General features: G+C 37.0%; 2 protein-coding genes across 29 annotated transcripts in view; both read right to left on the minus strand.

Moving 5' to 3' along the window:
* Positions 1–8,225, minus strand: part of LOC125801238 (uncharacterized) — a 151,099-nt gene extending 142,874 nt beyond the window's left edge. The window contains exon 1 of the mRNA XM_049477652.1: positions 7,856–8,225. The gene's annotated coding sequence lies outside the window, so the exon portion shown is untranslated. The remainder of the gene's footprint in view (positions 1–7,855) is intronic.
* The window catches only part of LOC111188496 (NACHT, LRR and PYD domains-containing protein 12), a 233,180-nt gene that overhangs the window by 91,184 nt on the left and 114,842 nt on the right, over positions 1–27,154 (minus strand). The gene's annotated exons all lie outside the window — the stretch shown is intronic.

Genomic DNA, 27,154 nt, shown 5'->3' on the forward strand with positions numbered 1-27,154 from the left:
TCTTGATAATTGGCAGATTCAATAAGGCCTCAAAATTATTTAGAAACGTTTTGTCATTTTTTTTGTGTGTAGCTAAATGACTCTACAGCGCCCCCTATTTATTTTAGCTAATTAATTAACTGTGGCCTTCTCAAAAATTCTCCAATATTCATGATATTTGGTAGAAACATAGACAACATGATCCCGCACATATTACCAATAGGCATGCATTTGCTCCGCCCAACAGGAAGTCGGCCATATTGGAATTTGTGACATTTTTACACATTTTTCACATACTCATTCGAACTCCTCCTAGAGTCTTTGTCAGATTACCTCAAAATTGGGCGTGGATAGGCTCCAGACATAAGTGGAGATAAATTGCGAAGGAATAGTCAATAGCTGAAACGGTGTCATAATGGCGGGCAATTGATTAACTAGAGACGCAACACTAAACCAAAGTGAAACCATGACACGGTCAGAACACAGATGATTGGAAATTTCTGAAATTTGGCGAAAACACAAGAGACATCATTAGACACGTTTGCCGTATTGGTGGGACTGACTCCACCCAACAGGAAGTCGGCCATTTTGAAATATGTGCATTTTACACACATTTTTTGCATACTTTGTCGAACTCCTCCTAGGGAATTTGTTGAATACTCTTGATATTTGTCAACAATAAAATACTAACACACCTGATGATAAATTGCGAAGGAATAGTCGATATCTTAAACGGGGACGAAATGGCAGACAGTTGAATTGCTTGAGATACCCCATTAAAACAGGAAGTGAATACATTCTTGTGTTGGTAGGTGTTTGAGGAGGTTAAAATGGATGAAAACTCACAAAACTTTACAGGCCTGCTTGTTTTACGTGGTCCTTTGGTCTGAAATTGAAATTTCATATATACGCATTTCATTGGCTCTATAGCGCCACCTAGGTTTCAATGAATATTTGACATTACGGGAATAATCAAAAACTCTTGAAAATTGTCAGATTGCATAGGACCTAAAAACACATTACAAATATTGTGATAATTTTTTCATGTGTAGCTAGCTGACTCTACAGCGCCCCCTAATTTGTTCAGTTAATAAATTAGCTCTGGATGTGTCAAAATTGGTCTAATGTTCTCCAATTTTGGTAGGAATGTAGATACTGTGACCCTGCACATATTTGCAATTGGCTTGTATTAGCTCCGCCCAACAGGAAGTCGGCCATATTGGAATTTGTAAGATTTTTACACTTTTTTTCACAAACTCATTTAAACTGCTCCTAAAGTCTTTGTCAGATTACCTCTTATTTCACTGTAAATGAACATCTGACATATTTGATGAAAACTGCCAAAGGATTAGTTGATCGCTAAAACAGTGACGTAATGGCGGGCAATTGATTGACTAGAGACGTAACACTAAACCAAAGTGAAACCATGACACGGTCAGAACACAGATGATTGAAAATTCATGAAACTTGGCAAAAACACAAGAGACATCATTACACACGTTTTCAGTATTGGTAGGACTGACTCCGCCCAACAGGAAGTCGGCCATTTTGAAATATCTGCATTTTACATACATTTTTTGCGTATGTTGTCAAACTACTCCTAGAAATTTTGTTGAATTCTCTTGGTATTTGGTAAAAATAAACACTGAACATATCTGATGACAAATTGTGAAGGAATAGTCGATATCTTAAACGAGGACGAAATGACGGACGGTTGAATTTTTGAGATGCCACCTCAAAACAGGAAGTTGACACCTAGGTAATGCAAGGTGTTTTGAGGAGGTTATAACTGAGGAAAACTCACAAAATTTGACCGGCCTGCTTATCTGAGGCGGTTCTTTGATCTAGAATTAAAAATTCAAATACATGTGTTTTCACAGCTCTATAGCGCCACCTATATTTTAAATGAATATTTGACATTTTTGGCAGAATAGAAAACTCTTGAAAATTGGCACACTCAATGAGACCTCAAATTTACTTTCACCGGTTTCTCGGTTTGGCCCGGTACGATTTGCGCTGGTGTGCGAGGGCCCTACGTCCCCCTGTGACAGGGGGACAACTCGTTATTATTATTATTATTATTATTATTATTATTATTATTCTGCCTCTTTGCGTCCATTTTTGAGGCATTTCCGATACTCGAAAACTCACGCATTTTGGCACAGACCTCAAGCTCGGCGAAAATTTTAAAGTTCCATAGAGGCTGGACTTTGGCGTTGTTCAGGAGCTCTATAGCGCCCCCAAACGTCGGCAGTGGCTGGGATGAAGTTTGTCCAACGTGCACCAACTTTGGTACGCTCATTGACCTCCTCATAAACAACAAGAATCACTAGGTTTTATTTGACTCCGCCCAACAGGAAGTCGGCCATTTTGACAGGAAGTTGCAAAATAAAAAGTTTCCCGCTGGGTTTCGGAGGGGTTAGGATGTTTGAAAACTCCTAAAATTTTACAGAGCTATTTGGCTTAGGCCTTACTTTGACCGTAAGTTGGAATTTCGTAAATTCGTCTTTCATCAGCTCTCTAGCGCCACCTATTTTATATCATATTTATGAAAAGCTCTCAGCCTCTTGATAATTGGCAGATTCAATAAGTCTTTGAAATGATTTAGGAATATTTTGTCGTTTTTCTCATGTGTAGCTAGATGACTCTACAGCGCCCCCTATTTTATTTAGGCCATTAAATTAGCTGTAGCTGTCTCAAAATTTCTCCAATATTCTCGATTTTTGGCAACAACATAGAAAGTATCATCCCGCACATATTAGCCATTGGCTGGTATTAGCTCCGCCCAACAGGAAGTCGGCCATTTTGAAATTTGTGGAATTTTTACACATTTTTCACGAACTCATTCAAACTCCTCTTAGAGTCTTTGTCAGATTATCTCTAAATTTGGTGTGGATAGGCTCCAGACATACATGGTGATAAATTGCGAAGGAATAGTCGATAGCTGAAACGATGATGTAATGGCAGGCAATTAATTTAATGGAGACGCAACACTAAACAAAAGTGAAACCATGACACGGTCATAACACAGATGATTGAAAATTCATGAAACTTGGCAAAAACACAAGAGACATCATAAGACACGTTTTTAGTATTCGTAAGACTGAATCCGCCCAACAGGAAGTCGGCCATTTTGAAATAAGTGCATTTTACACACATTTTTTACATACTTTGTCGAACTCCTCCTAGGGAATTTATTGAATACTCTTGATATTTTTCAGTAATAAACTACTAACACAGCTGATGATATATTGCGAAGGAATAGTCGATATCTTAAACGGCGTCGAAATGGCGGACAGTTGAGTTGCTGGAGATACCTCATTAAAACAGGAAGTGAATACATTCTGGTGTTGGTAGGTGTTTGAGGAGGTTAAAAAGGTTGAAAACTCTCGAAACTTTACAGGCCTGCTTGATTTAAGTGGTACTTGGATCAAAAATTCAAATTTCATATATACGTATTTCATTGGCTCTATAGCGCCACCTAGGTTTCAATGCATATTTGACATTACGGGAATGCCCAAAAACTCTTGAAAATTGTCAGATTCTATAAGACCTTAAAACACTTTACAAATATTGTGATAATTTTTTCATGTGTAGCTAGCTGACTCTAGAGCGCCCCCTAATTTGTACGGTTAATAAATTAGCTGTGGATGTGTCAAAATTTGTCTAATCTTCTCAAATTTTTGTAGGAGCGTAGATACTTTGACTCTGCACATATTTGCAATTGGCTTGTATTAGCTCCGCCCAACAAGAAGTCGGCCATATTGGAATTTGTAATATTTTTACACTTTTTTCACAAACTCATTTAAACTGCTTCTAAAGTCTTTGTCAGATTACCTCTAAATTAGCTGTGAATGAACATCAGACACAGTTGATGAAAATCGCCAAAGGATTAGTTGATCGCTAAAACGGTGACGTAATGGCAGTCAATTGATTGACTAAAAACGCAACACTAAACAAAAGTGAAACCATGACACGGTCAGAACATAGATGATTGAAAATTCCTGAAACTTGGCAAAAACACAAAAGACATCATTACACACATTTTCAGCATTGGTAGGACTGACTCCGCCCAACAGGAAGTCGGCCATTTTGAAATATCTGCATTTTACATACATTTTTTTGCGTATGTTGTCAAATTACTCCTAGCAAATTTTGTTGAATTCTCTTGATATTTGGTAAAAATAAACATTGAACATATCTGATGATAAATTGTGAAGGAATAGTCGATATCTCAAACGAGGACGAAATGGCAGATGGTTGAATTTGTGAGATGCCACATCAAAACAGGAGGTGAAAACCTAGGTAATGCTAGGTGTTTTGAGGAGGTTATAACGAAGAAAAACTCACAAAATTTGACTGGCCTGCTTATCTAAGGCTGTTGTTTGATGTAGAATTAGAATTTCAAATACATGTATTTTAACAGTGCTATAGCGCCACCTGTATTTTAATTGGATATTTCACATGTTTATTTGGATAGAAAACTCTTGAAAATTGGCACACTCAATTAAGACCTCAAAATTACTTTCACCGGTTTCTCGGTTTGGCCCGGTACGATTTGAGCTGTTATGCGAGGGCCCTACGTCCCCCTGTGACAGGGGGACAACTCGTTCTGTCTGTTTTCAGAACCTCCACCCACCTGTAAACAATAGAACGTAGAACAAAATACAAACACAAACAAAGTGTTAATTTAAAAACCACAGTTGGATAACAAATTAAAGATAAGTATCATTTTTAATATTTACTCTGCAATCTTCGTTGAGTCGGCTAAAAAGGAAAAGTCCCCCTTCAGGAGCTTGCCCTCTCCTGCAAACAAAAGAAACCTGCGGACGTGGCTCCGGCAGGTTTTGCCGTTGTCTTTCACTTTGCTTGAAGGATTGGCCCCAACACAGAAGACAAAAAAGTCTTGTAGGACTTGTTCTGGAAAACATAATATTTACATGAATTGGAAAATATTTTTGCCTTACATATGAAAAATGATAATAGATGCACGTACCATTTTTTGGGGCATGCTCTGTTTCAAAATCATCCTTTCTGGAAAATTTATTTCGGAGCTTCTTCTGGGGGCTTGCCATGTAGAGCTGCACCAGCCTGGAGAGCTCCTGGCTTTTATGCTGGCAGTCCTGCCTGGGGCATTCTCCCTTGCCCAAACCCAGACGTGCCTTGAGCTCCTGATTTTCTCTCAGAAGCCGCTGGCAGTCTGTGTTTGAGCAGTTGGGTGTGAGGTCCTGGGTGGTCTCCACCGGCACTGGCTCTGGTTTGACATCTGTGGACATTCCAGGTGTTTCAGTGTCAGGTAGGATGTCTATGGCCCTATCCAGGACTTCCGCTTTCAGGCGGGGGGTCCGTTGATGTCCCTGGCTGCAGGCTGGGTCCGCCGTTGCTGGTGCGTTGGGGGGTGGTCGGGTCCATCGGTTGTCCTGGCCGCCCAAATCCAGCACGCTGACCATCAGCACCTGAGGATGGGTTTCCCTCAGTTTTCCTAGCTGCTCCAGAATGTATTGTTTTTTGCACCTTGTGACGATGCTCTTAGCTTCATCGAGCTATAAAACATGTAAACACAAAAGAAACATTAGCTAATAAGTATTATTACTAAAAGTATTACTAACATCCTGTAATAAAAAGCGAACAATTTGTTTCACATACCGTTTTATCAATGTGGCATTCTGCGTAATGCCTGTCAAGCCTTTTAAACGTTTTCCCGCATTGAGGCTCCTCACATCGGAACAATCCCTTCACGCTAAATATTAATAATATATTTTAGTTTATGCAATTCTATATAAAAAATATGTTACAAGTAGTCGAGTATTAAGTATAAAGGTTGCGATTCTGTTATGTTTATAAGTAGTAATTACCGTCCGCTGGAGAGGCTCAGGAGCAGGGCCTTCTCTTTGGGATTCGCCACGTTGTGGAATCCAGTCAGGTGCTTAGGAAGATTCGAGTATGTGACGTGGCAAATAGGGCACTGCTGGTGCCTCATTGTGTCCTCTAACCAAAAATGTGCCAATTTCTGGAAAGAAGGTGGATTAAGCATTATAAGCTAATTCTTGTTTTTAAGGAATAACAGGGCACAATTGAGCCATTAGCTGTGCCTCGCTAATCCTCCTTCTGCTCTCTGATGTCACGTTCGCTTTTGCGCAGTAACAATTATTTATTTTATATATACACAGCACAGGCCAAAAGTTTGGACACACCTTCTCATTCAATGAGTTTTACTTTATTTTCTATTTACATTGTAGATTCTCACTGAAAGCATCAAAACTATGAATGAACACATGTGGAGTTTTGTACTTTAACAAAAAATGACCTGGCCTCCACAGTCACTGGACCTGAACCCAATCAGATGGTTTGGGGTGAGCTGGACCACAGAGTGAAGGCAAAGGGGCATACAAAGTATTTTTCCCCAGAAAAAAAAAATCTCAATGACCAAACCACAGGTAAATATTCACTTTCAGTTCCAACTTTAACCTTTCAGTGAAAGTATCAATCAAACCTAAACACCCATTTCTTGTTCCACAGATTCATTTATTTAACCTTGGTAAGTATTAACTGTTACTAATAATTACAGACTATTTACAGTTATTTTATTAACTAACTAATTGCTAATAACTTTCTTCTTTTCTAGGTTCCCTGTCATTATTACACTTATTTTAGTAGTCTAGTTTCAGAGTTAGAAATGTATTACCTATTTAAGAATCCTTCAGATTAAATATTTAGATCAATTAAACCAAAAGCATACATTTAATTGTTACAAAATAACAACAATCAGTGAATAAAATAAAACAGAAGTGTATCACAAATCTACGGTGGCCGAGAAAGCCCAACGCAGTGCAAATTGAAAAGCGCTGCAAAAGCACAAAACACATCCATCAAAATTACAACACAGGCGCAGCAAATAGAAAAATGCGCTGCAAATAGAAAAACGCGCTGCAAAAAGAACCACAACACAACGGAAGTGAGTCACAACACAAAGGAATTTTCCCGGGGGACCTTAAAAGATGCTGTACCAGCTGTGTACAAAGGACCATAAGTGGCAAACAAGCTTCTGAAAAGTAAGTTATGTTTATTACCTGTGATCACCACGGTTGTGTGCATATTATTAAAAGTTCTGCTTCACAAAACGCCTTGTTTGCCACTTATTGTCCTTTGTACACATAGTGAAGTCCGAGACTTACTGAAGACACAGCTTAGCTGGTACAGCATCTTTTAAGGTCCCCCGGGAAATTCCGTTGTGTTGTGGTTGTAATTGCAGCGCGTTTTTCTATTTGCTGCGCCTGTGTTGTAATTTTGATGGATGTGTTTTGTGCTTTTGCAGCGCTTTTCAATTTGCACTGCGTTGGGCTTTCTCGGCCACCGTACAAATCAAATGACAAAATAAATACGTCAGTAACCAATAAACTGTTCCCTTTTTTCACAGATCTCAAATCTTTAAATAAAATAAATTTACTTCTCATGTTCTGTTATATCAAAAGTTCAATCCACTCAATTATCAAGAAAAAAAACTGACCTGTTTAAGTTACATGAAAACAGTGTCTGAGTAACTCATATAATCTCTACTGTTCACACAATTACATTCACATGTCTGTGGCTTAGCAATAGCTTTACATTCAGCAGTATTATTACAAAACCAATACCCAAATACTCTGAATACAGTTTAATAAGTGCTATTTTCCCCACAGTTGTTCATACACATTAATACAGCTTCTCCCACAGATTATTTAGCAGTATTAGCTTAGCTGTTTGTAATGCACTCAATGGCATTAGCTTAGCATAGTGAGTGGCGTTAGCCGCTAGGCTAATTAGCGCTATTTTACAGCTCTATTTACTCTTGGCTATTTCAGTCTAAAAACACACTTTTCTGTGTTTTAACACTCACCGAATCTCTCCCGGTGTTCTTACACCATATTTTAGACGCAGTTTGAAGCAGAGTTCTCCGTCCACCTTCAGGTTCCCCAGGGCTAAACAGGAGCGTTTGGGCTGCTCACAGTCAGAGAACTTTCCTCCCTTACTCCACACGGTAGATCCACAGGTTCAGCAGCGGCACTCAGCTCTTTACTGATTGTTTCTGATTAAAAACGCTGAGTTCTGGAGATTTCTAGTGTTAGTGTTCTTAATATTACGAGCTGAAACAGTCTGCTCAGAAGCTCTCTCTCCATCTCCGTCTCAGAGAAGTTTTTCTGAGTTAACACAACCAGAGTTAACGCCCACTTTCCAAAACATGACCCGCCTCCGTCTCTTAGAGGAATATAATTGGCTGCTATTTTGTGCGTTGGATCCTCTGGGAATTCTGATTGGCCACTTTCAGCGCGCTGAACTCTCTAAAGAAGTCTGATTGGCCGCTTTTTAGCGCCAATTTTTATTTCTTTTGTGAAATAAATTAAAACTATTTATTTGGAAGAGTTTTTGTTTAGATTTTTTTTAATACAATAAAATATATATTATATATATATAATTATAAATGATTATAATTTGCATTCTCCATTTATCCACTTTATCAGTGTCTTTGTGACCCATTTAAGAAACTAGAATATAAAACATGTTTTCAGTTATTTCAGTTTTTTTTTTTTTAAGAACATAAATCCACATGTTTTCATTTATAGTTTTGATGCCTTCAGTGAGAATCTACAGTGTACATAGTAACAAAAATAAAATAAAACGCATTGAAAAAGAGAAGGCGTTTAAAGTAATGTCAGAAGTGTTCTCATAGATATAAGATATTCGAAATTTAATACAGATTTTTTTTATGTGTTTTCTAAATTTAATGTTTATGTGGCATCATATGATATGGCTAGCGCAACTTCTATTAAACAACAAAAATAGCGTTTTAGGGTCGCACAAGTGCTAGGATGCACGTGATTTGCAAAAAATCACTTCGGTGAACAAAGACATGTATGTGAATATATTCCCTAACTACCTAACCATTAGAGTTACGTTAGGAAAAATGTCATCATTTGGTCCGTCTAGTCGACGTAAACAACCTAACAGTACTTTCTTCAACGTGTGACTTACAGGTCTTCTTTAAGTAGCAAAATAACACTTTTGTGAACACATAAGTTCCTAACTATAGGGTAAGTCATGTTATTCAAACTACTATTAGTTTAATTAGGTGTTTATGGTTATATTTTCTTTGCATTTACCTTCTTGATGTCCTGCAGGTTCTTGAAAAGGAGATCGTACTGCAGCAGATCTTGTTTATTGTTCACCTTGTTTAAAGTCTTACTATTTATGTATTCTGAAAGCTTTCCATAAATTGAGGTCATTCACACTTACTCCCTGTAAAATCACTCTCTGACATCACAATGGACTATCCTGATTTCTGTATAGAAGGGTACTTCACACTTGTAAAAGAATTTGAAACTTCATATGCAGATATCAGTTTTAATTTAACTAATTAATTGTAAAATTAATTAAAAGTAAAATGTATTTGTTCATAGAATTATAAAAACTTTTTTTAACTTTTCCAGAATTAGTCCAGCAAGCATTCTCATTCTGCTACAAAATATTAGCAAATTTAGACATTTGTTTTTGTACATATTAAAGGAAGAAGTTACTGATGTTAGAGAATACTTTTGCCATTTTATATCAGGTTCTGTGCAGAAATATAAGACAAACACCTCTGGTTGCTTGAGTCACTTAAAACTACCCCAACAAATAGAACTTACCAAATTTTACTCAAAGGTCAGAACTATGGTTAAAGTAGAAATTGGGAGATTTCTTTTCAACACTTTCTTCAATAAAAACATCCATTAGAACTAAGAAATCTTCAGGATTCTTTCAATATGTAAGAGTGCTTTACACCAATAAACCCTAAATAAAATCATGTAGTCCATATTTAATGTAAAGTTGAATATTGAACTTTGATTTCTGAAAATGAACCGAATAAGGTGAGCTTTCACTTAATTGATCAATAGTACCATTTAGACTACCCCAAAGAGAAGCACTTACTCCTTGTATTAAATAATCAATGCTTCACTTTGTGATGGTCACCATGGATATTCAAACAATTTTGTACTGAAAAAACCATGCAAATTAATAATGTTAAAAATTTACACCAAACTTATACAACCTTTTTAACACTTTATGTAATAAATGCTAAAGTTGTACCAGATGGACTTGGTCCTCACTTTTTCTTTACCATTCTATCAACAAATAAACTCAATTAATTCATTTAAAACTGATATTTGAATATGAAGTTTAAAATGCTTTTACAAGTGTGAAGTACCCTTCTATACAGAAATCGGGATGGTCCATTGTGATTCAGAGAGTGATTTTACAGGGAGGAGCTGTGAATGACCTCAATTTATGGAAAGCTTTCAGAATACATAAATAGTAAGACTTTAGACAAGGTGAACAACAAACAAGATCTGCTGCAGTATGATCTCCTTTTCAAGAATCTGCAGGACATCAAGAAGGTAAATGCAAAAAAATGTAACCATAAAATTTTAAATTAAATTTAGATTAAAAAAAAAAGTATCTACTGGAATCAATGTCACAATTGGTGCTCTAACAACAGCACTGACCTTTCCATAGTAATTAGTAAGTGCTATTTGTTGGGGTAGTTTGAAGTGACTCTAACAACGAAATACATTTTTCTGATAAACTGGTGCACATTTCTATCTCTACTATCTCTGAGTGTCACTCTAACTGTAGCCATCTTACCTAAATTGAAATGTAAGTGCAAACAAGTTGGGGCATCACTTGAAGTTTACCATCAACAGTGAGGACCAAGTCCATCTGGTACAACTTTAGCATTTATTACATACAGTGTTAAAAAGGTTTTATCAATTTAGTGTACATTTTTGAACAGTGTTAACTTGCATGGTAAATTTTGTCAGTACAAAATTGTTTAAATATCCATGGTGACCATCACAAAGTGAAGCATTAATTTTTTTATACAAGGAGTAAGTGCTTCTCTTTGGGGTAGTCAAAATGGTACTATTGATCAATTAAGTGAAAGCTCTTTAGCATTTATTACATACACAGTGTTAAAAAGGTTGTACATTATTTACCATTAAAATTCCTTAAATGAATGGCTCAGATCATAATTAATAACAGGATCTACTACATTTTTAAACATTGGTTATTTAGTAATATGTGAATGTCTTGTTTAAAGTCATTTAACATTTTATTTTAGATATTGTAGACAAATGTTTAGAAATCCACTTCTTATGCAATTCCACTTCTTAACTGTTTTACCTGAACATCTCCTCGCTATAACCCCTCTGAAAACAAATTCTTTATTTTTAAATGTAAATTTTCAAGCTGACTTTTATATTAGCAACTGTTGCTCATTTCACAGAGATGTTCAGCAGCAACTCCATGAACAGCTGCCAGAAAGACACGTGACTTTCCCATCAAAATAAAAGTCCGCCTATAAAATATTACATTTAAAAAGAAAGAATTGGTTTTGAAAATGATTGTAGCGAGGTAAGGGTCAGGTAAGACTCTGTAAAGTGGAATTCCACTCTGCCACTAGTGTTTTTATAAGTAATGTTGATTAACTTACTGATTTAATAGAAAACTCACAATTTTACTGTGATGATAAACATAGTTTGAAAATATATAAATAAAAAAAATGTTAGCAAATTGCAGTATCTTTATCCACGCTGTTTTATTAAGCTTAGTTTTATTAAGAAATCCCAGTTAAAACCATTAGTGTGGAATAGCAAGTGTACCACAGTAATACAGTTCTGCTGTAACTATATTAATATATTTTAAATTCAGGACACACTTTACACACTTTCATTAACCCAAAATAACTCCAAAATATTCAGTATTATGAAGGAAAATACATCAGAATAAGTGAATTTCTAAAAAATGGTCCACAATTCCAACAATCCATTATTTAATTACCATACCTTAGACATTATTACATATTACTAAATTACTAATGTTTCAAATGCAATAGATCTTGTTAATTAATGATGATCTGAGTCATTTGTTTAATGTATTTTAATGGTTAATAATGTCTGCACTTGTCTTCTAAGAATGAACTGAAGCATAACTTAATCATTTTACAGCATTTATTACTGTTGTAAGTGTAACAGAGTAAGAAAATACCTTTGTTTTAGATGAACTTTATAAAATGAGATACTTTAATGCTGTTAAATGAAGTTTTGGCGGCCCCTGCTGTTTAGTGGTGAACTGCAGTTACGCTACGTTTGGTCTTTCTGAGCCACCGTACCTCAGCAGCGGTCTGTGTGTTTCTGTGCTGCGGGTAGGTGCTGAGCTCCGTGTTTTATGAATAAATAGTGGTTAAAAACATGTTTTAAGTTAAAAATACTGCTATTAATTCGAGTATAAGACCGATTAAAAAGTGTTTTTGTAGAGAATTCACTGATTTAGGTAATAGTTAAGAGTTTATGAGCTTATTTCTCTCTTCTCTGTTAGAAGTTAAGTGAGACTAACACGAGGCTCAGTTTTCCCTCCACTGTCTGTAGCTGTGCCAGCAGAATATCAGATAATCCTGTTATTATTATTATTATTATTATTATTATTATTATTATTTTTATTAATAATAATATTTATTAATTATTAATGAGATTTTTATTTAATTTATTCAGCTCGGTGTCACTCCAGTAAAACGGAAGTAAGAAAAGTACATATTGTCATCCAGGTATGTGTTTCATTCATATTTTAATATATTTCTGATAATGTTCAGCTATATTTTTATGTTTGTGAAATGTGCTCATGTACATCTATTTTAATGTGTATTTTTGTGGCACAAGATTCTACTGGTAATGCAGAGACAATTAATAATAACACTTTAAGAACTGTATTTTATATTCGCTAGAAAATGACGTATGTAAAGCCATACAGTAGGCGGTTTTATATGTTGTTGCCATATATGTACTGGATCTGAGCAGCAGTGCATTTCTATGCTGCAGCTTAGTGTTAACCGCAGTAACCACTACAATAAAAAGAAAATAAGAAAAGTACATATTGTTAATTGATGTACACTTATTGCAAATGTCATCTGTATTTTAAATATGTTGGTAAATATATAAATGTCAAACAATATTAGGTAATGTTTAATAAAAGTAGCATAATAAACAAATTCATTATTTCATTCTCTGGCAGCATTTTTTATACTAGGGGAATAGACAGAATATTTTGATAAAGCGCGAAACTGATTACCCCACCAAAAAAAAAACAGCAACTAGGCCTGTCATGATAACAGAAATTAGTGCGATAAACGATAATGTTTCATTTTAAAGCACCACAAATGCTTTTTTTCCTGCTTCTGGGCTCCCAAAGGTGCTTTAAGACAATGTGCCACATTAATAATATACTAGCATAATATTATTACACCGTTTTACAGTTAAACTTTATATTATTAAGAGCAGACATTGGGCTCCAAATATAAAAATATTTTAATATCCTAAATAAATAAAACAAATAAAGTACACCCACCCTGGGTTCTGACAAACTGCACTAAATATTAAACAGACCCTTATTAAAAAAATAAAGTAACAACAAATAGATGAAATTAACATTTAAGTTACATTAATTATTAAAAAAAAAACTCTGAACACATGGGCACTCACAGATTCCTTTTTCTGATCATATATGTATATGCTGTAAAACACACATTAGCTTAGTCCATATGATCAAAGACACACAGATAGCTCAGCAGGCCAGAGCTCTTGCTATAAATGTATTTGTAATGTAACTTTCAGACAAATTCTGAGCAAGAAACTCCAGCATGTTTACCGTGTGGCGCTTAAGGCAGGATTTCTCTGGGGAGCAATTTTTATATTCACTATTCAGCTGGATGAACTGGACTGGATGGTTGTGCTTTAAATAAGATCTCAGGTTAGTGATATAGCCAGCATTTGTTTCCACTGTTGTGAAACCTTGTAAACATACCGGCTGATTCGCGTTGATGGTTCTCCTCGCTCATTTGGCTTAAAGCCAAAATACTCCCGCACCGGAGCCGAGGAATGCAGCTTTAAAACACAGCCCATCCGTTCTCTAAAGCTGTTGAGTTTTGAGAAAGTCCAATTAGCCTCGAATCCGTTCGCTAGCTAACACATCTCCACACACACACTCCCGCTGTGTGTGTGTGCGCGCGCGCATAGCGGCACCGTCACCGCTCACTCTCACTGCTGCATGAACTCTGCCTGCACTACAGTTCCTAACCGATAGATGTCGCTGTCTGACAGATCCGGCGAGAGCCAGCGAGAGAGCAGCACAGCGGGACTCGCTCTCTCATGTAAACAAATCCACGCGGAAACACGCGGCTGTTATTATGGCAAGCCATATGGGTCAGAATTCGCCTGGGTCTGACGGCGCTTAAAGCGTGCGTAATTCTTAAAAAAACGCCGTCCAAAACGCCGTTCAGGGCTTACTTTTACGCCTTGGAACAAACGTGAGGCGCCGCCAGGCGCTTACATAACGCCACCACGCGTTTTCATAACGCCTCCAGGCGTTCCATATGCAAAAACGGACGGAATATACATATCCCCTCCTTCTCCAAGCAGTTCAGCCCTCTGACTCTGTCAGGGAACTATATCTCCTGTTAAAATAAAAGCCCCCAAGTGCTTCAAATGTCTGCTGTGTTATTAGATGTGCTAGATTCCTGTATTTCTGGCTAACCTGGGCTTTGCGACATGTAGTCCCTGATTAAAACATAACAAAATGTAATCAAATGTACTTATTTTTTATCAACTCTTTCATTGCTGGTCTATTTAGTAATCATGTTTCATTTGTCTGATGCCGCAAGACCTGAGCCAGCCAACACACACACACACACACTCTCTCTCTCGAAGGCATTGGGGATTTTAATAAAACAAGCAATACAGAGACCACCACAGCATACAGGATGAATGCATAAATGGAGAAATTAGGAAATCAACCGGACACACAAAATCCAGCAACACATTTAGCAGATCTGTGTAGAGATTCTATACGTTTTAGGGTCACTCTTAAAAAAATAAAAACTGTTCACTATGAGATCATAATATTCCGAATCATTCAGTATTCAAGGTATTAACTTACCAACATATACTTGTACTTGTATGTAATAAAAAGGCATTGTATGATCTAGCTGCTGTTTTATTTATTCAAATTCCTGCTCCATGGAAAAAAATGGGCTGGATTTGGGCATGAAACTCCCGGGCTGAAAAAAGGGCCCACTCCGGCCCTGAATTAAACCAAATGTTTTTTTTGTTTTTTGGGGGTTTTTTTTGCCGTAACCACCGCGGTAAATAAAGTGCGGGAAAAACTTTAGTTTGCGCACTTAAACAAAGCGAAAATGTTCTACTCTGCACGCATTATGCATATGTTTTGCATTTTTATTTAGGATTCAGGAAAAATATGATCGCTGTAGGACGCCTGCTCTTAAAAATGGGCACAATTGCTAAAGCGTGTTATTATTATTATTATTATTATTATTACTACTACTACTACAAAATCCAAAAGATTTACAGATGTTTTGTTTGAATGTTCTATATAAAACGTTTATTATTATTATTATTATTATCATTATCCTATATTAGACTGTACTATTTATTTTATTAAAAAAATTTATTCTTTAAATTAATACAATATTTCAGTTACTGTCACCAAGAACATTATTATAAACACACCCTGTAGCTAAATGGCCTAACAAAGTACAGTACTACAGTATATTAAGGGAACTAAAATAGAATATGTCAACATCTAATAATAAGTACTTGTAACTTTCTGACAGGTAATATTCTCACTCTAATGGTAACCTAATCCTAATCAAATATTATATACAGTTATCTTTCACTAGTGGCATCAAATATTTTCTAAGGTGATGTTATCGTAAAACAGTACTGAGGGAGCTGTGCTGAGCTGTGAAATGGTAAATTCATGTGCGTTGTGTCTGACCCGTGTGTGTAAACCTGTGTAAGGAGAATGAAAATGAAGATTTGTGCTAAAGAAACACTCATTCATAAATTCGTCAATTAAATTCTGAACGACGGAATTAATGCGTTGCTAAAATATGTCATAGAACCACACAGCCATACATGAAGTAGCATAGAGAATGAATGTGGCTCATTTTAGACCCACGCTGCCCGTTTGAGGGGCAGCGATACAAAAAGGGCATTTATTTAAGAAGTCAGAAAGGAAAAAATAATATAAGGATGTACCATGATCAAAAACAATTTAATTAAGGAATACCTTGAATACTGAATGATTCGTAATATTATGATTTCATAGTGAACAGTTTTTATTTTTTTAAGAGTGACCCTAAAACGTATAGAATCTCTACACAGATCTGCTAAATGTGTTGCTGGATTTTGTGTGTCCGGTTGATTTCCTAATTTCTCCATTTATGCATTCATTCTGTATGCTGTGGTGGTCTCTGTATTGCGCGTTTTATTAAAATCCCCAACGCTTTCGAGAGAGAGAGTGTGTGTGTGTGTGTGTGTGTGTGTGTGTTGGCTGGCTCAGGTCTTGCGGCATCAGACAAATTAAACATGATTACTAAATAGACCAGCAATGAAAGAGTTGATAAAAAATAAGTACATTTGATTACATTTTGTTATGTTTTAATCAGGGACTACATTTTGCAAAGCCCCGTTTAGCCAGAAATACAGGAATCTAGCACATCTAATAACACAGCAGACATTTGAAGCACTTGGGGGCTTTTATTTTAACAGGAGATATAGTTCCCTGACAGAGTCAGAGGGCTGAACTGCTTGGAGAAGGAGGGGATATGTATATTCCGTCCGTTTTTGCATATGGAACGCCTGGAGGTGTTATGAAAACGCGTGGTGGCGTTATGTAAGCGCCTGGCGCCGCCACACGCTCTTAAACGCCTGGCGGCGCCTCGCGTTTGTTCCAAGGCGTAAAAGTAAGCCCTGAATGGCGTTTTGGACGGCGTTTTTTAAGAATTACGCACGCTTTAAGCGCCGTCAGACCCAGGCGAATTCTGACCCATATGGCTTGCCATACTGTTATCGACGTCAGCAAAATAAGTCACTAATTTCCGATAAAATCTGCCCTGCCCCACCCAACACACCGATTAGTTTTCTGGCCAAACGACTGAACGACGCGCTCTTGTGGTGTCCAGCAGTAACACTCTGATTCAGACTTCCAGCTCCGACCCGGTCAAAGATCTCTCTATCACTCACACTCGCGCACACACATACTCAAGCTTTCCTGCCCTCCTGCTCCTCATCCCTTAGATTTTTAGACTCATCAAATTAAGTTTGAATTCAGAAATCCTCACAACCAAGTTTACTATCCAATTTATCATGCATTCTTTATTTCAGCACCCTACATTGAATGCTGCTTGTTTCTCCAAGATGTTTTCAAAGTAGCGGCCAGAAGCCATAGTCTGAGTCCCCACAGCTCTGCCCACCGCATCAATCATGTCGGGCAGCTTTTGGGGGCCTCGGACAGCTGTCCCAACTCTGTTAATTTTCCTATACGCCAAGGAAATGCCCAATCCAATCAGCAGAATCCCAGTAATCAATGTGCCGAACAAGTAGACATCCTCTGCGTCCTCCACGGAAAGAGTCGCCAGGCACACGACACAGCAGTTCTTCCACGCGTCCATCGCATAGCCAGCTTCAAACGAGGAGGGTCTCTTTGGTAGCAGTACACAGCACTAGACAGAAGTAGCCAAGCAGGATAAATAAGGGGAGGAGAGGGTGAGAAATATGTGACTGCCTCTGAAAGAGTCAAGCTAAAGCTATTTTGCATAATAGTAGTAGTACATTTTTAGTAATGCTTACCTGCCAGATATTTGATTTATTTCATTAGCTCAACAGTTTTTTGGGGGTATTCTGGGCTTAAATAATTTAGTTTATTTAATAGATATAGGTATTCTCAACATATTTAGCATATTTTTATAGAACTACCGATACTGACAGCATAATACTGCGATAGCACAAGAGTGAACTCTGTAGCTCCAAGCCAACATACTGTGAGCTCTTAGAACACAGAATAAAGTTAACTTACTCTTACATCCTACAACACTGAGGCCTGATACATGTGAATTCAGACTCCGCCTCTTTTTGAACTGCTGCTGATGCAGCATTTCCGAGTAAAATCACAACTCTAATGCTTGGAGAAATGCGCAGTGACTATTCCGATACATTAGCTCTAGTAGCCGAAGACAAGATACATAGTCAGATTCAAACCAACAATCTCCTTAATTTGAGCTTTTTGTGCTTCAGGTCAGAACATCTCGTTCTCTCTGAAATATTGAAAAACATATGAAATTTTACATCTTTAAATTTTAAAAACTGTCCATAGAAAACTTTAAATAATAAGCAAATCATACTGTGTGACACTGGCAGCCAGGCTGCTTTCTATATATTTTTTAAATCTAGCTAGTAAAGTAATAGAGATATGCTGCAAGACAGACAAATATATTTAGAAGATAAAACGTGATACACCTTTATTGATCCCCTAGGATTAGAGCCTTAAAACAGATTAACAGATTATTGTAAATGAAATAGTACAGTATAGTGTAGACTGAGATATTAAAGTAGTACAACATTGTATTCAGTACTGGAAAGCAACAGACAGTTTCTGTCTACTGCAGAACGAGCTAAAACTTCATATTATAATGTGTATGCATTTATGATAGGATAAAAGTACAGAAGCTTTTATGGTTATTTAAAGATGTACCAGTATTTTTCTCCATATTGTGTAACTGATTTAGGTCATTCTTTTTGGTTAATTGACCTACTTTTATTTTAAAACGCAATTAAAATTGTCTTTGTTTTTTCCAGAAATTAACATATTCCAGGGCTTTCTGCTGAAATTCCTCACCACCAACAAAAAGGATATTTAACTAAGAGCAATAATAAACTGCTGAAAGAGGTGAAGCACAAGCCGTCTCGAATAATCTCCAGAACACAGAAATTGGTTGATACATTTAACAGACAAACAAAGCAAAGTCCCAACATGGAGAAAAATCACCAGCGCATTCACACAGGAGAGAAACCGTATCACTGCTCAGACTGTGGGAAGTGTTTTACTCAACAGAGTAAACTCAAAATTCACCAGCGCATTCACACAGGAGAGAAACCGTATCACTGCTCAGACTGTGGGAAGAGTTTTAATCGGCAGAGTGATCTCAAAATTCACCAGCGCATTCACACAGGAGAGAAACCGTATTGCTGCTCAGACTGTGGGAAGAGTTTTAACCAACAGAGTGCTCTCAAAAGTCACCAGCGCATTCACACAGGAGAGAAACCGTATCACTGCTCAGACTGTGGGAAGAGATTTACTACAGAGAGAAATCTCAAAAATCACCAGCGCATTCATACAGGAGACAAACCGTATCACTGTTCAGACTGTGGGAAAAGTTTTATTCAAGAGGGTCATCTCAAACGACACCAGCACATTCACACAAGGGAGAAAACATATCACTGCTCAGACTGTGGGAAGAGTTTCACTAAACAGAATGATCTCAAAAAACACCAGCGCATTCACACAGGAGAGAAACCGTATCACTGCTCAGACTGTGAGAAGAGTTTTGCTACAAAGAGAAATCTCATAGTACACCAGCGCATTCACACAGGAGAGAAACCGTATCACTGCTCAGACTGTGGGAAGAGATTTACTACAAAGAGTCATATCAAACTGCATCAGCGCTTTCACACAGGAGAGAAACCGTATCACTGCTCAGACTGTGGGAAGAGTTTTAATCTACAGAGTACTCTCAAAATACACCAGCGCATTCACACAGGAGTGAAACCATATCACTGCTCAGACTGTGGGAAGAGTTTTAATCAACAGAGTCATCTCAAACGACACCGGCGAATTCACACAGGAGAGAAACCGTATTACTGCTCAGACTGTGGGAAGAGTTTTACTGGACAGAGTGATCTCAAAATACACCAGCGCATTCACACAGGAGTGAAACCATATCACTGCTCAGACTGTGGGAAGAGTTTTAATCAACTGAATTATCTTAAAAATCACCAGCGCATTCACACAGGAGAGATAACTATCTCAGATGTTCCACTGCAATAAAAAGTGCAAATTCTTAATCTTTGACAGCCAAAACACCTTATTCCACCCAGTATCTTCACTTTGTCACTTGAGACACATTCCACCAGAAACAATCAAGAACTGAATTTAACAATGGCTTTTACAGGTTCAGCAAAAATGAATCTTATCTGGGGATGTTGTTTAATGTATTCCATGATATGTTTTTCCCAGACATGTGTATGAATAAAAACATGTAAAAAGAACTGGAAACTCAGACTTAAGTAAAAGTACAAGTATATTTCATTAGTAGTTGAAGTGTTCTTTAAGCATCATACTTAAGTACTACTTATGTATTGCAAGTAGTTTTTTCTACATGTTCTAATCTAGTACTGTAATGTGTAGTAATGTGTTATGTAGATATTACAGAAAGAACTCAAAAGTTTGAATATCATCTTGTTTATATTATTTCAAATGTTTGGGCTAAAGGACTCTTTTCCTCTGGCTGTAGCAACAGCACAAGAACAGGAATGTTCAGGATAGAGTACATTTACATGAAGTCTTAAATTAACTTTTTTGTGTTGAACACACAGCAAACTCCCTTAACTCCCTTAAAAAACATGGACTGTAAATTAATTTGAGAAGCGTCTCCAGGGGGAGGTTGAGCGTCATATCAGTAGTGAAGTAAAAATAATACTCTAGTAGATACAGGTACAGTATTTAGTACTTAAGTACAGTAGTGAAGTAGTTCTGCTTTGTTACTATACTGTTTTTTTTTTCATGAATAAATGGCAAAGTGATAAAGCTAGTTTACAGTAAAATCCTTTCTAGGATACTTCACTAATTTACAGGTTCTGCATCAGCCTTTAGAACTAATAATATTCAACATTTAAAGAGTGTGGATTTCATAATTCCAGGACATTCTTAGCTTAAAATTTGAGAAGGCTTTGCCATAAGGAGGAAAGAATTATAATTATAATTTGGTAAATGTATGTATCATTCCCAACCTTAACAGATTCTCATTTGTTTGATTTTTAATTTCTAAAATTGTATTCATTTATTAGGCTTGCAAATGTGTATTGTGTAAACCTGTTTAATGTTGTTCAAAGGGAGACTTTGTGTTTGTTCTTGCTGGTTAACGTATGAACGTATTGTTTGACCATCCTGGAATTATGTGTTTTGTTTTGATTAATCAAATGTAATCACTAAGTGTTTTTCTTAGAACATATGGTAGATTTCTGAAGCTTTTCTAGTATATGCAGATTTAATTATTTCCCTTCACTTCTAGTATCTCTGTTTTCGCTCTGTGGAAGCAGTCCTCAATTCACAAAGTGCAGCATAGCTTAGCTTAATGCTATCAACCGCCCATATGAAAAGTGATGGGGGAAACATCACCTGAGCCACTCCAGAGAGAGTGCTCCCGAAAGTGAGACCCAGAGCCACAGAGAGACGACAACCTGTCGGGTACTGCCGTGTGGACCAGAGGAGCATCCAGACCAACAAAATCCTTTTCCAGAGGTTAAATAAAATACCAGCGTACCTGTAGCTTGTAAAAAGTCCTAAAATGTATATGTAGTTTAACATATTCAAGGTCTAAACATTTCTAAAAATATATGTGCTAATCAGAGCGAGCGAAAGATACACAGCACAAGGAAGTGTTGTAGAAAAGAAAATGAAAGGTGGGCTACTCCCACCTCTCGTCCGGGGTACAACTCCCCTGCGTGTTCGTTTGATAGAGAGAGTCAGACAGTGGAGTGAAGTTGAAAGCAAACCAAGTATTTATTACAAAGTACTGAATATTCAGGAGAACTACACATGAAAGACCGTCTAACAGCCGTCCCAGTATAAGTTCTGACCCCCCTCTGATCTGACTCCATGTTTTATACCCAAAATGACGTAAGCCTGTTGATGAGGCGTTGTTAAAATCATCTCATGTTAGCATGCACGTGTTAATACTGAAGTTTCACGTGTCTGACTGGACCACTAGTGTTTGACCTTGACTGTATTCTTCCAGAATGGAACCTCATGGCACTATCTGTGTGTGTGCGTCACCCCCCGCTTTGAAGCAGAGGTTTTTTAGGGAGGCACTCACTCACCAAAAGGCTGCTTTGATCTAATAGCCTTTTTTGTAGCAATTTAGCCCCGTACCAGTCGAATTGATGACCGTTAGTTAGGGTCCTGCAGTAAACAAAATACTTCAAGCCTGAGCTACATCTCATATGTTATATGTTAATGTGTTAGTAAATGTATCATGTGGGTTAATTTGTCATATAATAAAGTCTGTGTTAGTCACATGCCATATCAAACAATGTTTTACTATATGTGTAAAGGATATATTGTGATTTTTGGTTAATCTTTTATATAAATGCGTGTAAAATACACTGAGTAATAAAAATGATCAGATACAATGTGAGTATTGGTTATGCATATTGAATACAAGGTTTCACACAATGATTATGTCACTAAAATAAGTAATCATAACTGAAAGATATTTGTCAATCAACCCAAAGTATAATTAACTGAAAGATATTTGTCAATCAACCCAAAGTATAATAAACAGTTACTCTTTAATTCTCCCTTTTGACGTATCAACCAGATACGTCAACACATCGTAATTCCTCCAAATATGTATATTCACATATGTTCAACCCTTGATCAACATGTGAGTGAACATTTTACTAACGGTGGGAGCGAAAACCTGTTCCGGCAGCCTTCCAACCAATTTATCACAGGAAAAATTCTCCCACGGTCCCTCTGCCACCAGGCGACCAATAATTCGAACTCTATCAAAGGAGGAAGTGACATCATTGCAATAAAGTCATCCCCAAGACTGGTTGGTTTCCAGCATTTCCTCTTGCTCTTCCTCACACTCCAGTATAGGCCGATCCCCCCCATTATTGTCTATTGTGTTTGTTTGTGGCCTCGTCGGTGTCGATGGTCGGTGTATCTGTAACTCTAACTTTGATCCTTCCGACAGGGTCGTTACCATTTACATCCACCCCGACCCCTATAAAAAATGCCGAAGATTGTTCCCCCTTAGGATCGGATTGCCACTGTAATGCAATGGTTATCAGATTATTTATCGCACCATTATCCCTTTGTATGTTAAGTTTATTTCATTTCTCCCGCTCACGAGTCGCCCAGCGTTTGCTTGGATCCCAATTGACATGTGTCGACCTAATTACGTGTTCCCACTTGTTACAAGGTCTGGCTTTATAAGCTGCTTGGTCGGTGTTATGGGTGATTCTCATGAAGCTGCAGGGAACATGTCCATGACAATTTTTTTTAAATCAGTACTTAATTCACAAAAACTCTGATATTGTGTGTAAAGCAAATAGGTAGTACTGTATGGATCAATTGTTTTCATCATCATATAAAATTATTTTTATATAAATTAAATAAAAAATATATGGAAATTCTCATTACCGTTATGTGTCCGTACCCCTTCTTTCTAATTTTAAGTTAAACCATATTAAAAGTACTAAGCATATCGAATCAATAAAATAGATTAAAGTCATTTAAAATATCACCATTTATACATAATATAAATATTTTTTGTGTTGAACAAAAAAATGTACTTGATTTTAAACAAAATAACTGTGTCCGAACAATTTTTTCTCATTACCATTTCATGATTTTACCCCCCTAAAAAAATTACACTGTGCCTTCAAATTGATCAGCTATCCCATGATGCATCAGTTCAGACACAAGCTTCAAAATGGAGATAAGGTCAGTTAGTCACTATTCTCTCCCTTTGAGAAATCTGTGTTAATATTGCTAAAACTGTCCTCAGTGACACTGTGTATTATCATTACCGTTATGGTTTAATACTCATTACTTTTTAAAAAATATAAAAATAAATTATTTCATGAATATTATCACAATATAAGGCTTTTACAGCTGGCAAAGTTATAGGTTGTTAGCATATTAGCATTTTAAGTCATTTGTGAAATTAGCTAAGAGCATCTCATTACCGTTTAATTGTGTCTAAAATAATTTCCATTAATTAAAAAAATTAAAAGATATTTTACAAATGTTGTATCGGTAATGAGAGTTGCTTAACTATAAATAAATAAATAAAAAAGATCAAAGTAATTGTCAAGGACTGTGCTGTTAAGTTGATGGGATGTGTTGTGGAAATATGAAATTAATCATCAAAAAATGTTTTGAACCGTTGATCTAGCTTCGTCATTTACTGTAACGGTAATGAGAATTATTCTGGATCATATAAGATTCAAATGATAATAAAATTCTATTTAAAAAAATATGAAAAAATAAACAATATAGTAAAATACACATTCTATTTTAGCTTCTCAACTTGAAAAAAAATAATGTTGCAATGAGGTGAAAAACTTTTTATGTTAATGTGAAGGTCTTCGTGAGAATCACCCTTATGGTTACACTTAAGATTATCATCACGGGACCAACACAAGTACACCGCTTCCCCCTAGGACCCCTGCTTACCACAAGTAACCACGTCGCATAAGTTCACTGTCCATGCGGTCGTCTCACCCCAATAATAGTCTAATTCTATACCTCCCCAGCGCCTGATGCATTTTGAGTTAGACGGGGCGATGGTTGATCGTCTGGTTCTATTAAGCTGTGTGGGCTGGTCTTTAGTAGTTGCGTTTATCGGGTGTATGATCGCCGAAGTGTTTACATTCGTTCCCTCTACCGTTGTTAGTTGTTCTTGCTTGGAGACAATGGCCAGGGTTATTATCATTATACCCATGAGGGCAACGGTTATTATTATCTGGAGCCATATTGGAATAACCAGAGGAAATGCTGGTTGGTTACAGTGTCCGTACTTTGACCTGTCCCACTCCCTTTTTCCGTACCAAGCCATTCTTAAACCATAAATGTGTTTTCCCTCTAAGTTTTCCACTATTTAGTAAACTTGTTATCTATAGCTCTATATGTGTAAGTGTTAAGGTTACAGAGTGTATATATTTTTTTTTACAATTTCGTTTTTTCAAGAGTCTTTCGGCCACCTGTAAAGGAAAGCAATGTTCAGTACAACCTGTAAAGAAAAAATAATGTGTTCCCCCCCTACTTTAGCAAATCACAGTTTATAACCTTATATGTGTAAATGTTAAAGTTGCAATGCGTGTAGTTCTTTTCTTCTTTCTTCTTGTTTCAGGGTTCTGAAGGTAGACCACCTCAGCCCCACGTACGAAGAGCTTTATTCTTGCTCTTGATGTCTGCAATATCAGTGAATGAAAAGTATGAGTTGGTGTGTGATAAGACTATGTGTGTTTTTAATGAGATGTGTTAAGAGTCTCTGTATGTAGTGTACTTTGACGCAATCGAAACGTCGTTGAATGAGTCACTCCCTCAATTCCTCTCCTCGGTCACAGCCAGGCTGTGTGCTGCTGCTGCTGTGCTCTTGAGAAATCTTTTCTCTGCTGTGGCCAGGCCAGGCCCGTGCTGCGGGGGCTCTGCTACCCCTCCTTCCTGCTGCGGGCCTCCATCTGGGTCAGACGATTCAGCTGCTGTGCTCACCTCTCCCTCTGGCTCTCTAAGCGATCTCTGTTGTTGCACAGCTGTAGAACCCTCGCCTTTCAGTTGATCTGCGTGCATTGTTCTCTCAGTCACCTGGAAAGGCTCAATCCAGCCATGCTCGTTCCCCTTTCGTGCGCAATGGCGGAGGAGCCCTCACTCTGTGTCTGGACTGGTCCACCTTTGCACCACGTTCTCCTTCTCCCCCTGTGTAAACAGATCTGAAACAAGACTTTCGATTCGTTATAATCATGTTTAAGGTTCTCTATTCATTTTGGAAGTCTGTTAAGGGGTCCTCCGTGTCTCCTTCCTGCAAGTTAAAATACATGGTTAAAATACATTTATCAGACTTGACTTGAGCTCTAATTTCCCCTTGGAAGTTAATTATTTCATATTTAAATTTTGTCTGTGCACAGATTTCAGCCCAATTTTGTTTTCTTACCTTCTTCGGTTGTCCTTATTTTCAGTTATACTCAATCATGATCTTTACTGTCAAAAGTGCTTTAAATCCCTAACATTTAGTCATTTTTCAATTTTAAATTGCAACATTTAATTATCAACACCATTAATTACTGGCTTTTACCTTACTTTTGTTCACATCCCTTTCCCTTTCAGTGTAACTGCTTCCCCATGGCTATAACTAATCTCTTATAGCCAAATTAGCTTTTACAAACACTTCCAATTTTCACCACCTAGTTTACCACTAGACACACACTATGTCTCATGCACACACACAAACACACACACAAGTACACATAAACAAACTCAAACACTTCTACTTCCACTCTCACAAACACTACCAAATTTAAAGATCACACACCTCAATTCTGCAGCATCATTGTACAGACCATATTTTACTGCTTCACAGCCCAAAGCTGCTGCTTTAAACGCACCTGCTGTTAAACCTACCACTGAATGCTTCCTGCATATCTTCTTATATTGTATTGATAATACTACATAGATAATAAATAAGGAACAAACATTTGGAAATATATCTGAATCATGTTTATTATCATTGCTCCATGCAAACTTTTAATGATCAGCTGCTCTATTCTCCCATTCATCTCCACACTAATTGATATAATATCAGGGCCCAAAGTTTTACACTCTGCACAAACTACACATAATGTAGCTTCTGTGTCAGGAATGGGTCCATGTTGATGTACTGGGCTTTCTTGGGTTACTCTTGCTTTAACTTTTGCATCACCGCTTGTGGCTGTATTATTTTACCTGCCACTTTTAATTTTGGTGCGGTGTGCTATTTATTAAGACATTATGATTCTGACTTTATTCAGTTCCCAAGATTTTTATAAAGCCTTGATTTCTAGTTTTAGTTGATTTTATTTAGTGCTTTAAGAATTGGGATAAGTGGAACGTGATTATTTTTCTCTGTATCAATCGTTCCATTACAAACAATAATATTATCAATATTAATAAACACAGATGTTATGCTTTGCTTTGTCCACGTTATTATACCAAGTAAATCCGAACAATGCTTTACATTTACTTTTCAATATTTTCAATATGTATTTATGCATATACAATGCCAAGCAGATTGCTTTTCACAATTATCAACAATACATCTATTTCCTTAAACAATTTATCAAATCTCACTTACTGTTTCCCTTGCTCCAAAAGTGGCTCACATGTTGAATAGTGAAAGTTCAATTTTGTGATTTCTAAGTTTCTTATTTCTTCTTTTTAAATTAGGATTGGGTGTGTCTTAAAGTTAAGACTGTTACAATATTGCTGA

Source organism: Astyanax mexicanus, chromosome 4 (assembly GCF_023375975.1).
Source record: "Astyanax mexicanus isolate ESR-SI-001 chromosome 4, AstMex3_surface, whole genome shotgun sequence".
Classification (NCBI taxonomy): domain Eukaryota; kingdom Metazoa; phylum Chordata; class Actinopteri; order Characiformes; family Acestrorhamphidae; genus Astyanax; species Astyanax mexicanus.